The 17,524-nt window shown below is 45.5% G+C and overlaps 1 protein-coding gene and 1 long non-coding RNA gene across 2 annotated transcripts in view; one reads left to right on the top strand and one right to left on the bottom strand.

Moving 5' to 3' along the window:
- Positions 1–17,524, bottom strand: part of NT5M (5',3'-nucleotidase, mitochondrial) — a 217,222-nt gene that overhangs the window by 13,116 nt on the left and 186,582 nt on the right. The window lies entirely within an intron of this gene.
- Positions 104–17,524, top strand: part of LOC138567492 (uncharacterized) — a 141,122-nt gene continuing 123,701 nt past the window's right edge. Inside the window, exon 1 of the long non-coding RNA XR_011302226.1 lies at positions 104–403. This is a non-coding gene — a long non-coding RNA (uncharacterized lncRNA). The remainder of the gene's footprint in view (positions 404–17,524) is intronic.

Genomic DNA, 17,524 nt, shown 5'->3' on the forward strand with positions numbered 1-17,524 from the left:
AAGTTGAAAAATTAATCAATTTGTGCATGTCACATTTCAAAAGAAAATGACTCCCTTTATTTTTGTGTATTGCTACGAATAACCATCAACTGACAGGGCCTGTAACTCACTCACTCACTCTTCTCCTGAATGTGATAGAAACTAAGAAAGCTCCTTTGTATATGAGCTTTGTAAGAGAACTCTTATGGATAGGTTCAAATGGAGGATGCATTAGCATGTACAGAACTGTGTTTAAATCCCAGCTGGGAGCCTGCTGGGCAAGAGGTGGGTTAATGCATTTAACTTCTTTCTTGAAGGCTTGAACGACTGGCACCTTCCACCATGAACCCTTTTACTCAGATGTAATATGCAGAAAGAGATCCAAGAGGCACCTTAAGAAAGTTGAAACCCAATCCTGAGTCAAGTAAGTACAGCAGATACGTGACAATATCCTTAGGAATGCAAAGCGTAGGAGTGACTTCATGTTTTCAACATCAAATGCCAACCCTTTTCTATTTGCTAAAATAACAGGTGCAAGTCTTTGGTTTGCATGCTTGCTTGAGATGCCCTTTTGGGAGATTTAAGTGCACAGCTCTTATCAGCTAGAATGCCAGTGTGAGCCGTGAGCGTCCGGATGACTTAACTACTGATGCTGCTCTGTGTTAGATAAGTATGCTTCGGAGTCAGCTTGATTGGTGGTTCCTCTGCCTTGTCCAGAAGGTGAGGATACCAGACCTGTTGAGCCAATGTTAGCATTATCATGATTAGAGCTACGCTGCTATGCTCTCATGTTGTCGTCTGTTTACTATCTTGCAATTTAGAGGTGTCTGGGAGAAAGTCATAGGCAAATGTCCAAGACCATGTGTTTAAGATAGATCTGTGGACAGATTCTGAGAGGCCAACCTACTCTGGTGAACATGTCCTAACACTAATGTCTAGCCACAATCTACCAAGGTAGTGTGATTGAGCATTAAGGCGTAGACTTAGGCGAGTGTGAGAGTGCGGAAAGGTTCAGTTAAGCACACACAGAGCGCTTCCAATAACAAAGTTAGGCAGAATGTATACAAATGCAATTGTTCATTTAGGCCTTAGTAATTAAAAAAACACAGCTAAATATGATACTAAACATTCACTAATATTATATACACATTCACTTTGGGGTGCGCTAGCTCCAGAGCACCAACACTTTACTTTTGAACATAGTTAAGCCAATATTAGAGCACTGTTATGTAGGACAGTAAGTGAACAGAAGAAGGTAAGTAATAACCAAGTTAGAGAAGTAATATGTAAGGAAGAAAGAAGGTAAACACAATACACAACCCTATATGTATAAAGTTCTACACTTTAAAGGTCTTTCCGTTGCTGGTAGAGATAGGGCCTAGTGCCCTTAGAGTCAACTAGAATAGAACTCTCTGGGATAGCCTGAACAAGTGTTGGCAAAGCCAACAGGTTGTTTGTAAGTGTGTTAATGTTGAAGAACAATTAAAGTAAAGTTTACGTCCGTTTAACCCTATGGGGTTAAGGGGTACGAACAAGTATGTTCACTCACTTCCGTACTGGGTTTCATTCTGGGATCACTTCTGTATTTCCTGAAATTGCTGTACCCTTCGTCTCATGTCTTGGATCCAATGGAGGAGGTCTAGTGGTCTTTGGTGCAGAGGTCACTTCTGGTGTCGGTATTTTGGAGTCGGGCTAGTCTGCGATACAGTGCACTAGTAAGACGGCCCCTGACACTGGACAACTGGACGACCCAGGCACGATGAAGAAAGGACAACCATATTGTTGACGACCTCAGAGGACCTCTTGGACACAATGCAGAAGGAGATTAGTGATGGCCACTGCGAACAAATGGTGGAAGCCGCACGTCATGGTGGAAACCAAGAAGGAGGTCCTGCAAAGCCCCTCTTCATGCTGGAGGGATGCAATTGCAGGGAGAAGGCCTCTTGTTTCACAGGTCAAGGTCTGCAGAGCCCCAAGCCTGAACTTGGGACAGCAACTGATGCATAGTGGTGGCCGACGTGGAAACTGGGCAGCCCAAAGGATGGTCCCATGACTGCTCTAAAGGCTTCGTAGGGCAGGATGCTTAAGCAGGAGTCGAGACTGTTTATTCCCACAAGCCCAGATGTTGAAGCACAGATGAAGGCCTTCTGGAGATCTGCAGACAAGCAGGGATTCACTGGGACAGTTAAAGAAGACCAAGCTGGGTGGCTGCCACGGCAAGACCTGGGTGTTCAGCGAGATGCTCCTTTTCGCAGGGATATTGGCTCCAACAACGATCTGATGAATGGCTGCAAAAGTCCTCCTTCTATCCAGGACTGGAGCTGGAGTCACCCCCAAGAACACCAGGACCAGCACCATTTATACTGGCAGAGGCTGTCCAATCCTAGACAGCCCCCACCCACATCTGCCCAGCAACAGACACACTTTGGCCAAAATGTGAACTGGAACCCAAATCCAGCCACAAAAACATAGCGCCACTTTGCCGGGGAAGCTGAGGTTTTGCCCAGGAAAGGGTTAACTATATATGCAAAATCCGACCGTGAGAGGGCAGGAAGAAGGCCAAAATATTAGATGGCCAAAGGACAGGCGAAGATTTCTCGGCATGGCAATTTTAGGGTATATGATACTCACAAGCCTCCGCTAGTAGTAAGGGTGTAAACTGCATCGCTCTGCAGCAAAGATAAACAGAAGAAGTGTCCAGGCAGGTAGCAACGTTACTGCAGGAAAGGAGAAGGCCACAGAAGGAGGGAAACGCAAAGTAGGGAAGGGAAGAGTCCAGGAGATGACTTCGGAAGGGGACTGATGGACACGGGGGACAGCAAGAGGCAGCAGGAGGCAACAGGACGAGGCAGGAGTCAGCAGGAGGAGAAGGAGAGAGCAGGAGGCGAGGCGGCAGCAGAAGGCACAGAAATGAGCCAGGCAGGGAAGGACCATCCAGAGCTTTGAAACGCACCCTGCAAAGTTTGTTACCACCTTTTGATGTAAGGATGCATAAGCATAACCTGACGCGAGGAAGCATTGCAGCCTGGTGCATCCGTCATCTTTGGAAGGGCGCCACAGGAACCGAACGCACCTCCATCTTGAAGTGGGCGCCCATATGGCTCTGCTGTTCCGGAGCTGCATCCGCGGCATTAACAGTTATGAGCAGAATCATTTCATATGCTTAGGAATCTTCCCAATCAATCCCCTGTTCAATACTTAGCATAATTCAAAAAGTATTTTAAAATGATAATAATAATAATAATAATAATAATAATAATAATAATAATAATAATAATAAAGGTTAAAAGGCATGGTTACCGAACAGCAGCAACAGTATTACGAAAGCAGCTTGAACACACTTGCTAATTTTAAGATGGCAGCCGGAGTGAACACACTGTTTCCAGCCAATTCTTTTTCCACTAATACACATTTACCAATAAGACATTTCAAAATGATGGTAGAAGGTCATGTTTACAGAACAGCAACCTCAGTATTAAAATACTAGCTAGCACACATACATTTTAAGATGGTCACCAGAGTCAACACAGTGCTTCTAGTTAGTCCTTTGTCCATTTGTACTTATTCTTTATAAAGTCAATCAAAATGGTGACCAAATGCCAGCTTCCACATAGTTTCAACCTGAACTGAGTGTTGCAAATAACAGGAATGTGTCCCTTCTCTCCAAAGGGGAGCCCCTGCCCCCATCCACCTGTTAGGCTAGGGAGGTGAACCCGCTCCGCAAAACCCTCCCTAAGGGTAGAGGCAAGTGGGACCTCACCGCGAGAGACTCCCCCTTTGGGGACAAGGACTCCTGTTGCAGTGAGGAACTCCTTAGAGAACCTTCTTACAACACATTTTCAAACACATTCAGTAAAGTATGAGGAAAATACCAGTATGTGTTATTGTCAGCACGAAATTGTGACTAGTCCTTTAAATAAAAATCAACTTTCAGTGGAACAAAGAGAGAAGCCAGAACCAACAAAGAAGAAGGACTACAGGATTGTGCCGGGGAAGTCCTACAGCTACATACTTTATGAGAGAGGAGGAGACTGAAGAGTGAGGGAGAAAGCCTGCGAGTTATGAATTAGCTCGCTAGCTAACACAGAGGGAAAGTTGGATGCGCAGCGTCCTGTGGCTGCGAGAAAAGAACAACAGAAACAGACATGCAGAGACTTGGAGCCAAAAAGTAGAGAGAAACCAAGTCGGACGCAGGGCGTCCCAAAAGAGAGTAAATAGACGTGCAGCACCTTATAACCAAAATGCAGAGAGAACCCAAGTCAGACGCGGGGCGTCCCTAAAGAGAGAGAGGGATGCGGCAGAGTGGTAGCGTGCTACAACCGAATCATGGTGGACCAGGGATACATTCAACAGCGCCGATACCACCCAGCTACAATAAACGGGATCAGCGTGAAATGACCGAATGCAAAAGTCTGACTACCAAAAGTCCGATTTCCTTTTCTTTTTTTCCCATTTGTTCGCAAATATATATGTGGGGGGAGATCCCCCACAGTCCCCCACATTGCCCAAATACATTTTTATTAACTTTGCACCCCCACATATATATCTGCGAAGAAATAGGGGTCGGACTTTTGGGCCTCAGACTTTTTGCCCTTAGTCATTTTGTCCTATTCCTAATAAACGCAGAACTTGCTGATTAAAGAAGTACCGAAGAGCAAGCTTATGCAATGGCATGAAGCAAAGGACACTGAAGGAATACGAGAGTCCAACCTGACAAACCGGTGAGAAGATCTCATAGGAATCACAGCCCCAGTGACGTTACCCTGTAGTAATCAGAGCCTGAAACAGCGTTGGATGACCAAGACCTTTATTGTCAGGCAAACAGGTAGTCAGTTCACCTTAGACAAAAATAAATGAAAGTTTGTTTTTCCTTCTTGCTTCAGGAAAGGTTAAGTTCTTTTAAGACTATTATGGTCTCAATCGTTTCCTCTCGATGTGTTCAGAGCAGGCCTTAATGGGCCCAATGAAATTGTTTCTCCTCTGTATCGCTGTCCAGGTCCTGCAAGTAGCAGAAACAGAACGACACTGTGTATCTTGTTTGCTTTATTTTATAGCGCATGTTCGTAACATTGTCCAATCAGTATTAGGGAGGAATTCATTACTTGTTCTGTGGTCTGCCCAGCCCCCTGGTTTGATTCCATGACCCATGGCTGCCATACCCCTTGCATGCCGTCAGACTGTTTGCAACAAAGGATATGCTTCTCCTGTGGTGCTTCTTCCTTCCGCCCAGCAGGTAAGCTCCACGCTCTCTGTGTTGAATGGGAGAGGTGTCTGGGGAGTTTAGCGTGTCGGGTCACATAAGACCTTCGGGAAATGGAGTTAGTCCAGTGTTGTACATATGCCTCCGGTCACAATGCTGCTATCTCCGACGTAGCAGCGCCGCCGTCTGAAGGCTCGCCTGCGGCTGTCAACGGACCTGTAACATGGTACGGGTTGGAGGGAACAAAACTGGGCTGTCTACGTCAGAAGGAGTGAAATCGGGACTAGCCCCTGTTCCTGCGGCTCTCCACCTATCCATCGCTCGGTCTCTGCCCCGTATTCCAGTGATTGCAGGCAGTTCCCCAAGGGGAAATCAGCGCTCCGTTGCCCAGATACGAGTTTCAGAGTAGTTATACACACAAGAGAGACCTCACGGTCAGTACGCACGCGCACTTTCAGGGACACTACCGCTCGGCATCCTACAGCTCCGCGAGGACACCGCGGCTGCAGGTAAGTGAGCGTAGCAAAGATTTGCTTTTTGGAAAACCCGCTAGGGGTTTTTCTTTTCTTAATAAGCCCGGATCTGGACAAGGCACCAGCCGGAAGGGGCCTGTTGATTGGACAGAGCCCATTAATGATCATACCATTTCAAACGCGTATATTGCCATCACGGACCTGTTTACCCAGCCATTACTGGTATCACATAGGTCCAGGGAACGTTGCCAAAATGGTTTCTTCTCTTCGAAAAATGTTAGCATAATAGAAATTCTTCAGCCATGACACAATGCTGTCCAATAGAATTTACATAGATTTTCTAATCCAACACTATCATTTTTTCAGCCATCAAGGCTAGAAGCCACATGAGTCACCCATCTACTGAAAGTGGTTGAATCACTCACGGCGCACAGAAGGCACCGCCAAAGAAAATAAGAAATTATCTTCTAACCTGAGGCACTGAAGCAATCAGTACAGGTAGGAAATGCACACACGCACCAGGCATTTAGAAACCTCATATAAAGACACCAATGTTCTAATTTTAAAACTCTCCCATTTTTTAGATTCACTACCTATGATAGGTGTGGCCAACACCACAGTCTTTTCCCACCAGTTCTGAAGACAGCATCAGAACGTCAACACCATTAGTTCATGCTAGAAACACCAACAGTGTTGACTAGATAGATGTTTGGTCATGAGAACCATACTCTACGTCATCACCAGTACTCATTTTTCACTGTGTAAAAACACACTGCATTTTTGTGATATGAATGTTTAATATGACAAAATGTGTAGACACCAGAAAATGTATTTGGTTTAACATGGCAACACATGTATAAAAGCCTCAAGTAGGTTTTTATGAAATAATCCAGAAAAATAAAGATGTTATTTGTATAAATGTTACATGGGTGATCTTTTTGCATGTACAGACAAAATTATATTATCTGTCAATCCGTGTTGTGAAACACTACCGGCAAGTGCCAAAAAGGTGGGGTAGCCTGAGTCCCCTGTCTTATTATCAGTTCCCCAAGTTCTGCCCGCGGCCGTTGGGACACACTCCCACATACCCCTAACATCTGCAGGTAACAGAGAAAACCCGACACCCGGGATGTGGATGAAAAATCATTATTGGAATGCTCATACTCGTCCCAGTCAGGGAGATAATATGAATACATTGCAATATAAAAGAGTGAACGAGCATCAGTACTGGAATACTTAAGGAAAGTCTCATTCAAGAGGAGGGTTATAACAGAAAAGAAAGCCTGACGATATAGTTGAACCAGAGAATAGACGCAAAGATAGGTTTCAGAGAGAAACCAAAGGCTGTGAACAATATACCAAAGACCAGAGAGTCTAAGGGAAGAGTTATAAGTATTGGACACTTTTACCTTGGAAAGAGAGGAGAACAACCATAAGTAAAATAGTTCCAGGGAAGAGCAATTAAGGAATGGAAAAGTGTTATCAAAGAGAGAAGATACAGAATTAATTATCATTGTAAATTAACTGTATGACCTGATAAAAACAGTCACCACACGTACTTGAAGATAGTCTATTGAATTGAACTTTGTGAGAAACAAGTCCTCAGGAGAAGGGAGACATTTCTCCAGTCTTTAGGTATTATAATAGTGGTAGGGTCCAAAAAGGTTAGTTTGGACAGATTCTGTTGAGGCCTTCTACTGACCACTGACGAGCACCTTAGTTGTGTTAGGTAAGGAAACCCCCAAGGTCTAGGGCAAGACATGTATTTAATCACTTGTTTAATACATATTTCAGTGATATGGATAAACGGAGTCCGCGTCCTTCTTCTGACTCACCACATGAGCCAGTCCTGAAAAGGTCTTCTGTGAAGGCCTGCAGGAGACAGTAGGGAAATACAGGATGCCATCATGTCTAAAGGTTTCACCACTTTTCTTAGAGTTGGGGCCCTTTTGAGGGGTGGGCCAATGCTTCGGCTGTGTTTCATTCTGCCCAGAGAAATGTCTTCTTGGGACAGGATTAAACTCGATTCTTGAAGCATCATTTTGCACTTTTTTCTTTAATCAGGAAGTCTTCAGGAAAGAGGTAAACTGTCTGCACAGATGTGCGTCACCAGCAGCAACACCTTTGCGAATACATGTGGTGCCAACGTTATGCCAAAAGGAAGAACTCTGATGTGAAAATGTTTTTGGCCTTCATTGAATCGAAGAAACATTTGATGGCTCTTAAATATAGAAATATGGAAGTATGCATCTCATGTCCTGGGTTACCCAATGGTCTTCCATGTTTAGGAGAGGCATTACCTCTTATAGTATTGTCATTTTGAACATTGGGGTTCTATACATCTATTGGCTGGACATAGGTCGAGGCATGGTTGTATATGCCCATTCTTTTTGGGGACAAGAAACTAAATGGAATATATTCCTGAGTTCCTTTCATGCAGAGGGACCTCCCAGATGGCTCATCTTTCTAAAGTGCTGTAACCTCTCCACTTAAGAGCATCTGATGTTCTTGTTTGGTGTAGTTGTGGATTGGTGGTATTGTGTCTTGACAGTCTAACACCCACTTGCCTGCAGTAAAAGCTGCCTATGCATGATCGAGTTCTTTAAGGGGCCTCCTGCAGGAGGGAAGTGGGGACTGGTAGTCACTGTGGCTCCGCCTTTGGTCTGGGAACCACATCCGCTAACAAGTCTTCTGCGTTGCTGCCTATAGTCATCTTGGGGGTCTGGTGGTAGGTCTGCTGCTCTTGTGGCCATCTACTGTATTTATACTGTGCACTCTGGGAATATTGTTGGAAGGCTTGTGACATATGTGCTTGAGAACACTCCTGTATGTAGTTCAACCACAATGAAAGTTACAGCGCCTTGAGAACCGACCTAGCGCCTTGATGGTGCTTAGATCCTTTTAAGCTTTTCTGTGGCGGTTATCAACCGCCTCACCAAAAAGGTGATCTCCATCCAATGGTGTATTTAAGACATTTGCTTGCGTTTTAGGTTTGAATCCTGTTAACCAGGACCAAGCAAAACACTGTAAACTGTTGCATTGGCTGCTTGACACCCAACAGTTCTCCAGCTGCATCAAGGCTGCTCTTACTTATCCCACTGGCAGCTAATTGCCCCTCCTTAATGATGCTTTACGCCATTGTTTATATACTGGCAGGCAAGTCTTTAAGTAGGTCCTGAATAACGTGCTACTAGACGCTATCAAATCTACTCATGAAAGCTGTTGCATAAAAAGGCAAATGGTCAGCCCAGACTTGCCTCATAATTGCCTCAGGTGTACTCTGGGACCGGCTGGGTTCTGGCATATGGTATGGAGCGCCCCATGATCCAGAGGTACTGGAGGGAAGTGATAGACCGGATCTATGCATTATGAGGCGGGGCCTACGTATGCACACCAACAATGTGTATACTTGGGTACCTGCCGGGAGGCAAGAAAGATAGACATAGGAAAGAAATAACAAGGTTCCTCTAGTTGTTGGCGAAACACCGAATCGCGATTTCGTGGAAACACTCCAAGGGTCAGCTATTATGCAATGGGTGTCGTATGTTAAGAGGTGTGGATGGGCAGAAATTGAGATTCTGCGCACAACGAAAGTAGTTGAACAGAAAGAGAGGATTGTTACGGATTTGGGTCCATTGTTAAATGTTCTCACAACTTCCCCTGATGACAAGCCTCTCTGTGGGGGTGGAGGGCAGTATAGGCTGGGCCGGCAGGGGAGTATCTGTGGTTAGAATTTCAGAAGGGGGATGAAGAGACGGGACAGGAAGGAGGGTAGGGAGTGGGGATGATATTGTGGAGTTCCACTATGCCGAGGATCAATGGTGCTGACACACACTGTATGGTGAAAATGTACTGTTTTATCCTATCTTTGCATTGCATCACATTTGTGCTTTGGTTAATAAAAAGATATTTTTCAAAATTGAAGGCTGCTGCAGTATAGATGTATAGATTTTAGGTCACCATCGTACCCATCATTTCCTGATAAAAAACAGCCTTTTACTTTCCTTATCTATGGGGAAATAATTTGTGGAAGTGGGTGTGCCTCGGCCCTTTCGCACCATAGTTATAAACATAGAATCAGTAACTAACTGCCCCAAATGTTGAGAGAGTCAGGCTGGGATGGTTTGTACTTTTCCTTTATGCAGGCCTTCACTGCTTTAAAAGCAATAGGTGATGCCAAAGAGGCTTTAAGATACTTCTTAATAAACTGAAATATACGGCTGTACTGAGCAACTGCCTTTGGTTCTTCTAATATATCTTCGATCTAATATCTTCCTTATTTTCTCACTGTACGTCAATATTGAAGTATGCAACTGCACATTTCATCAATGCTCCATGGGCTATCTGATCTTTCATTGCAGAATTTGAAGGTAGAGGTTCTGTGGCATCTAGACACGCCATTGGGTACTTCTGCTGTTCTCCAGTTGTGAGCCCTTGTGAAGTACGTGGATGTCTAACGCAATGCCCTCTGGCTGGTCCTCAAAGAAAGAGTGTCATACACTTGCAGTTTTTGTTGGTGAGTTGCGTGGCTTACACGCATCTATCCTTTTGCCCTTAAAATGCGGACATTGGCCAAAATCCAGGTAAGAGCCTGCCAATGTCACGAGGGTGTGCTGTCCTCTATGCTATATATAGTCTCTGTGTCGTGTGCTTCAAAATATTCCTAAACGTCCTCCTTACTATAATCCTATTTATATTCCCACTTTTCCTGGATGCCACCTCTCCCTTGCAGGTGTGCGTGTGACAGGGTGTTACCCGCAACAGTATGATCCTCTGTGTAAAAGGCTGAGAGGCTTGCTTAAACGGTGCCGAAAAAAAAGGTATCTGGTCTTTCCATCTAACACCTTTCCATCGAATACCTTTCCATCGAAAATTATTCATTGAATTGCCTTTCCATCGAAAAGCCTATTCATTGAATAATTTTCAATGGTTAATTTCGATGGATAGGGTGAGGGGTTAGGGTTGGGGCTAGGGTTAGATTTAGCGTTAGATTAAGGGTTAGATTAAGGGTTAGGTTAGGGTTGGGGTTGGGGCTAGGGTTAGGGTTGGGGCTAGGGTTAGATTAAGGGTTAGATTAGGGATAGGGTTAAGGGGGGTGGGCACCCCCCCAATATACAAAAAACATTAAAACGTTACAAGGAGCTGGCCAGTGCCGAATTTTCAGCACTGGACAGCTCCATGTAACGTTTTAATGTACAAAATCAACGCATCGAAATGCTATCTTTTACATTTAAAAGTACATATCCATTCGATGGAAAAGTTTCGATGGCTATGTACTTTTAATGTAAAACAGAATTTCAATGCTTTTATTTTCGATGCATTGTCCTTTCGATGCATCTTTTTTGATGCAATGACCATAAACCCAGAAAAAAGGACCATTTTAAGAAAGTTCAACCTCCTTGGGCAATTGTGTTTGTCCTGTAGTAGAAGGGGGCTGCCCTCCATGGAGTATCCCTTCCTGAGCCAGTGGCATCAATGATCAGTTTTTTTTCCGGAGCCCACTAATTGGGTATGCCTTTCCGCAGCGGGCCTTTTGGTGCCCCGTTTTCAGCACTTTGACACACAGTGACATGTTTAGGTGTAGTCTGTTCTATTTTTTGTCTTCTCTGCACCATGTCAATGTGTCTCCATGCTGATTTCCACAGCGCCCTGTGACAAGATCAGTATCCTTGTCAAGAGGGTATGTGAACCCCTCTGAACCTTGCCTACCAGGGGGGAATCCAAAGCCAGTACTACCCCAGAGTGGGAAAGAGGCAGTTGGGAGGACCCCATTTCCAGTGCCCTCCCCACATGCCAATCTATACATGTGCAGAACAAATTTGCATCACTCTATACCTCTTAACCAAAGTACTGGGCAAGTTTTCTCTTATGCTTTCAGAAATACCAAGGAACCCACAGACCCGGGAAAAGACTACCTGCAGAACAGCAACCCATTAGTGTCCCACGCACCATATCAAATGCCAGCTGGAGCTGGAGAGAGAAAACCAGCGGAAAGAGAGTTGGTGCACCTGTACATCTCCTGTGAGCCCTAACCGAATGGCATACACACACTGCCGTTAGAGAGGGAGAAACCAAATGATTAGCCAGAGCTCCTGTGTAGCTGTTGCAAATGCTGCAGACTGTACACCAGTCTCAGACAGCCAGCAGTGAGACCGGAGCGGCTGTCTCAGACCACCAGGGACAATAAATTGTACTTACCTTAAGGGGAACCAAGCCGGGGTCGCCTAACTCAAACTAGGACACTAAGCAGCGCACCAACTCCATTATTGCAGCATGGTGGCCCAGTACGGTGAAAAGGTACCGGGCTTAACCTGCTCTTTAAAGATTTCTGTAACAATGATCTCTACCAGGTGGGGAAGACTGACCAGGGTCAGATGACCAACTAGCCAAGAGGGGCTAATATAACCCCCCAGAAATCAGGAATCTGTGAGTTGTTATGGTGAGCTTAGAGGAGGAAGAATTGGCAGACCAAGAGACCAACAGGAGGAAGGACGGTGGAGTGGAGCAGGGAGGCAATCTTTTGAGTATATGTGGTATTGGTTAGTGAGAGAAAATGGTTCTATGATATGTGTGTGTGTGAAAGGCTGGTAAGTGTGATTGGAAGAGGGAGATTAGGGAGTGAATGTGAAAGTGAAAGAGGGACGTCTGAGAAGAAGGTGTGGTGGAGTTTTAGTAGTAGTGTGGATTTGAGAGTAGTACTGTGGTGGAGGAATTAGATTAAAAAACAAAGGGCGGACGCAGGCCACAGTAAGATCGGAGGGACAGAGGAGGTGGGTGGAGTTGGAAGGAGGAGAGTAGTGAGGGGAAAACATCAGCCAAGAGTGAGAGGAGCATGTGGGCATGGTAGGAAGAAGACCAAATCATGCAGAGTGGCTGGAGGGCAGATCCCTTTCACCACTTTAGTCAACCTACTACTGAACTAGGGTACGGCCAGTCCTGAGGGAGGATAGACCGAAAAGGCTATGCTTTTAGGCGATGCCAACCTAATAGACTAGACCTTTGACAGTAGGAGATCAATCTTCTGTATATACTAATCTGGGAGAAGGGACGCCTGGGCTAGGGAGGATAGGTGCTTTCTAGACGAGAGTGAGGGGACATCCACAAGGCCCTGAAAATCCATTCAATAAAAACCCTTCAACTGTCTCTGAGGCTCACGAGCATTCCTTGAGAAATCTTTGACAGCCCTTAACTGCTAAGGATAGATGATACTTTTTATATTTAGTGCTTTATTTGGTCGCTAATTTACACTAGCGGCCATCATTTCTTCAGCCACTGTTGGTTAAGTCGCACCTTCAGCATCTCAGACACCATGAGAAATCTCGCGAGCATGCTTTGCATCGAGCTCTATGGAGATAGGGGCAAGATGAATCTGAACTTTTGTGTCCTGAATGCAGCGTTTGATTCCGTAAACAGGAACATATTGTGGTGCAAATTTAAGAATTGGGGTATCCTTTTTGGATTATTAGATCACTTATTTTGTTACAAGATAACACAAATATACAGGTGGATTATATCATCAGGGATCATTATCCAAGAAGATATATACTCTTCAATCTTTATAGTTCTGATGTTGAAAAAGAGTTGTCTTTCTTTGCTTTTGCATGTCCTATGATTGCCTCTGTTAACTATTTTTGGATGGCTTGTTTTTTGACTGTACTCCACGTGGCGTCCAATACTTATTATCCGCATTTGCACTTTACGCTGGAATTTTTTGTATTTGTTTATTATTTGTATCGCGCACCTAACCCTGAGGTAGCTGGCCGCTGGAAAACTTAGTACACTTTACACAATAGGAAATAAACATGACAGGCCTAAATAAGCAATTGTTATAACGGGTAGACCTGAATACAGAAAGTTCTAGGCATCACAGTGAATACAAATAAAATATACAAACAGAATATACGCTTGGGCGTACCAGTGGGCGCAGAAGTAGAAGGTCGGAGGCACCGGAGCCTTGAGGGCATCTTATTGTAGCTATTAATTCCTCTAAAACAAAGATCATGCACTTTACCGCAGCCAGACGCCAGACTATTTTCTCATTATTTAAAATCCAAATAATGCAAAGTACTGTTGGTGACCTTACTTATTTGGGTTTTCTGATTTTTAGTAAACCTTGTAAAGTATATATTTTTGAATTTTTAAACCAAAAAGCTGAGTGCCTGGCGGGTCAAATGTGTGCAGTCAATAACACATTTTGGAAGTTCTCATTAGTACCAGCGTTACGCTTCTATGAAAGAAAAGTCATTCATAAGCTCTTATATGGAATCGATGTGTTGCCGCTTTGGTTACGGGAGAAAGTGGACTATTTAGAAGTAATGATATGGAGGAGAGTCTTGAATTTGCCTTCCTCTCCTCCCGTGGCAGCCATTAAGTATGAACTGGGTTTGAAATTCCAGGCTGCCAGGGCCGATTGGAAGTATATCTGTATAGGCTTCTGTCTGCCTGCAAACTCATATTGTGATATGCAACAATTAATTTGTGATAAAAAGGGCACAAAACTGAATTAATTTGTAAATGTTTGCTCAAATATTTGGTATATCCTGGGTTTTGTTATTGATGATATTACCCAAAATGTAACGCATATTAAGCGAAACTGTATGCCGTGGATTGGAGGCGCACAGTTGATAGGATGCACAGTTATGATTTCTTAGCTCATTTAAAAAATTATCATAAGAAGGCTGGTGATTTACCATTACATTTAAATTTGTTCCCAAAGAAGAATTTATGAGATTCCTTTTTAATTTATGGCGGACGTGTGAGCTTTTAGATAGAAGAAAATTAAGGCCAAGTAACAACAATCTTTGTTGTAGATTTTGAAAAAATCCTGCTACTTTTGAAACTTTGAAGCACTTAATAATATTGTATCCATTCTTAATATTCAAGCGTGTTTGCATTTTAGGAATTTAATTTACAGATGTAATTTCATTGATTATGAAATACTTTGGACTTATTTTTGGGAGGGCGGGGGGGTTGGCTCAGCATTATATTAAATAGCAGTTGACATTTGTATGTTCCACAGGACTCCATGGGAAAGGGGACACGGGAGCACCGGCACTGTTGGTGCTTCCGTGACAACTCTGCCTACTGGGGTCGCTGCGGCCGGCAGGTCAGACCTGACGGGCGAAACGACCCAGGAAGGCAGAGTTGTAGTGTGGCGGTCCGGAAAGGGTGCCGGTACAGTGCGACGGACACCCTTATTTCCAGACTGCCACACTTGTAATGAGGCCCATTGTTGGATCAACCATAATACACAATACATAATACATAAACAGAAAGTAAGACATATACAAAGATGGGAAGACAGATAATTCAATAGATTGATGGATAGACAGAGAGAGAGAGAGAGACCACCCTACACACAGATCCTCCCAAACACACACACACACGTGTGCGCACACCCACCAATAATGATACATATTCATAAACACACACACAGTCAGCAAAATAGGGACTCTCATCAACACACACACATATACACAATCAAACAGAGAAAGGAGGAATTCAGAGGATTTTTTTTAAGGAGTTACGGTTACTACTAATGAAAAGGTGAAGTTTAGAAAGTTTGGGAAGGCTAACATTAAAGTACAAACACTCAGTCCACATGAAGCATTTCCCTAACACAAAGGCCATCACACTACAAAGGAAACCTTCACTCACACTACACTCACACTACACTACTACTTCACAACCCTGCATTAAACATAGCATCGATATAAGCTACCTAATATCTAATACGGGGGCTGTCAAGGGCAGGCGAAGTGTGAATTAAGGTTTCATTTGTGGTGTGATGGACTTTGTATTTAAGAAATCCTTTATTTAGACTGAGCGTTTGTACTTTATTCGAATTAACCCTAACTCTTTTTATATTTATAAAGTGTTTTTCTCCACATCCCAGTTTTGGAAATTGAGGGAAGGAGAGGAAGTTCTGTAGTGTGTTCTGGGTCTCCGGCCTTAACCCCATATGTGTAGGGCCCGTGTTTTTAATTTAACCCCTGGCACTGGGTGTGGCGCTGCCCGATGACAGGGTGCGCACGCGGCGGTGTGACGTTGCACGCCGCCACGTGCAAAATAAATAAACGGGGCGTTTCCTGGCCGCGTCAGAGTGACCGGGAAGCTCGAACTGAGAGGACGTGTCGGAGTGAGTCCTTCAGGGTCTGGGGCTTACGGGAGGCACCGGGGGTCGCAAGCAACCCCCAACAGTGGCGACGAGTGGGGGAAACGATGCCTGGGCCCGGCGGTGAATTATCCGGCAATTCTTTTCTTGATGCAGCGAGGTCGTCTTGAGACTTCGCTCCGGCCCACAGGCCACGCGGCTGGCGGCCATTTTGCGGATCAGGCCGTGAAACTTTTCTGAGCTCCGGTTTGAGCAGAGAGGTGAATCCAGGCCTAATTTTTGGCAATCCTGTCAGCGGGCAGTCATACCTGCACGTGATTATGCCCAGTTTGTGATTTTTCATTTTCCTGGGTTTCCTATGTCGAGTGCAAGCAAGGAGGAGGGCTACAATGGCTGGGCCTGCATAGCCCACATTTCTTTCTTGTCCTAATTTTTGGAGCAGTTGGAAGCTGAGGCTTCTCTTCATCATCTTCATCATCAGACTGGTGGCCCCACTAATCTTCATCCTCTTCATCATCACAGAGGTGTGTTGCAGCAGCTGCTTCTTCAATGGTGCATGCTGGAGTCATTTGGACTTGGTGTTTGAGTTGCGGCCCCTGTCTTCCACGCTGGAGGTGCCTGTGCGCTCGAACTGATGAGTGATACTGAGGACCAGGACGGAGCGGCAGTGCAGCAGCGTCCACATGCGCCAGCAGCACTTCAAGGTCTGCTGCCTCCAGTGCAGCCGGCACAGCAGCCTCCAGTTGGTCAGGCAGGTCTTCAGGGTCCTCTACTTCCAGCACAGCCCGCGGCAGTACCTGTTGCTCAGCACATCCGCCCCCGCCATGGCTCAGGTACGTGCACAGGCGGCTCTGCAGCCCATCCCGGAGTTTGATGTATCGGGCCCGCCTTCCAGTTTGGGGCCCAGATGGAGGAGGTGGGTGGACCGCCGGGACATGTACTTCGGGCTGCCCAGGTGGTTGATAATGACACCAGGCTGGCAGCCATGCTGTACTCGGCAGGTCCCTCTGTCCAAGAGACTTTTGAATCGCTTCTGCCGGGGGATGGATCCTATGATCAGGCGAAGGCCGCTCTGCAGGCTTACTTTCTGCCTCTCGCCAATGCCGATTATGAGCGTTTTGTAATGCTCTCTGCCAAGCAAAAAGACGATGAGACTCTGGACACTTTCTATGGTTGTATGGGTGCCTGAGGCGTCTCTCGCTGGCCTGTGCTTGGGGTGATGCAGAGGACATGATCAGGACTATGCTTATCCAGGCGTGTTCATCAGGCAAGCTCAGGTACCAGGTATTAAGGGAGCCCGGAATCATGCTTCAGCGCATCCTTGAACTGGGGAGGTGCCATGAGGTGTCGGAGGCGAGAGCAGCTAGAATGGAGGCCGGGTCGCGCCCCATCAAGACCGAAGAGGTATGTGCGATGTGGCGAGGTGGCAGGGGCACCAGAAGACCTGGCGGCGGTCCCTGGGATCGAGCCGGGAGGGCAGGAGAAATCTGCCAAAAATGTGGGTATGACCTGCCCCACCCAGCAGAATGCCCTGCGGCTGGAAAGACCTGTGGACGGTGTGGGCTACCGGATTATTTCTCAAGGGTATGCAAGGCGGCAATGCCGGTGTTGGTGCCGAGGGGCCCGGGGCGGTCCAGTTTCACTCGCCAGTGTCGACCATCCAACGTCGCTCAAGTGGATCAGACTGAGGAGGATGCCCAGGTGGAGGAAGCGGAAGAAGAGGAGGAAGAGAACATCTTCTTTGTCTCGAGTGTGGGG

Source organism: Ambystoma mexicanum, chromosome 2p (genome assembly GCF_040938575.1).
Source record: "Ambystoma mexicanum isolate Mex_15411 chromosome 2p, UKY_AmexF1_1, whole genome shotgun sequence".
NCBI lineage: Eukaryota > Metazoa > Chordata > Amphibia > Caudata > Ambystomatidae > Ambystoma > Ambystoma mexicanum.